Here is a 1,088-nt window from a genome sequence, read left to right as displayed (position 1 = left end):
TATTCTTCGATCCATTTTGATGGTTGTCTTCCGTTTTCTTCCACGTCTCTCTGGTTTTGCTCTCCATTTTAAAGCATTGGAGATCATTTTAGCTGAACAGCCTATAATTTTTTGCACCTCTTTATAGGTTTTCCCCTCTCCAATCAACTTTTTAATCAAAGTACGCTGTTCTTCTGAACAATGTCTTGAACGACCCATTTTCCTCAGGCTTTCAAATGCATGTTTAACAAGTGCTGGCTTCATCCTTAAATAGGGGCCACCTGATTCACACCTGTTATTTCACAAAATTGATGACCTCACTGATTGAATGCCACACTGCTATTTTTTTGAACACACCCCTTTCAACTAATTGCCCAATTGCACAGCCTTAAGAGCGTGCATATCATGAATGCTGGGTCTTGTTTGCTTTCTGAGAATCTACTGCACCTACTGGTAACTTGTTTGCCATGTAGCAATAAAAAATATACTTAAAACCTGGATTATTCTGGTTAGTCACATTGTACTGCTATTATTTTGAACAATACTGTAGTTCCCAAAGTAATGAAGAATCAAGAAAGACCCTGCAAAACTATAAATGTCTGCTTAATTGAACTGACTCAGTCTAATTTGACCAGCATGCATAAAAAATAAAAATGAAAAATGCCTTTGCTCAAAGGTGCATATAAATATATATATTTTTTCATTCTTAGCTTTAAAAAAAATCACAAGCCTGAAAGAAACAGACATTTCGGTATAGCCGTCTTCTTCAGTGCAGTGAACTAACAGCACAGCTCAGGTATTTCTACCCATCCCTGTGATCGGTACAGTGCTACTTCAAATTTAAATTGTATGTTTTCCTAAGGATTTTAATGTTTGGTAAAATGGCGTACAGGTGTAAAAAGCATGACCCGTGATAACAGATGGAGGTTGGTTTGTACATGCATACATTACAGTGGGTACGGAAAGTATTCAGACCCCCTTAAATTTTTCACTCTTTGTTATATTGCAGCCATATGCTAAAATCATTTGTTCATTTTTTTCCTCATTAATGTACACACAGCACCCTATATTGACAGAAAAACACAGAATTTTTGACATTTTTGCAGATT

Source organism: Monopterus albus, unplaced genomic scaffold, assembly GCF_001952655.1.
Source record: "Monopterus albus unplaced genomic scaffold, M_albus_1.0 scaffold282.1, whole genome shotgun sequence".
NCBI classification, from domain to species: Eukaryota; Metazoa; Chordata; class Actinopteri; order Synbranchiformes; family Synbranchidae; genus Monopterus; species Monopterus albus.
Note: the sequence above shows the minus strand (reverse complement) of the source record.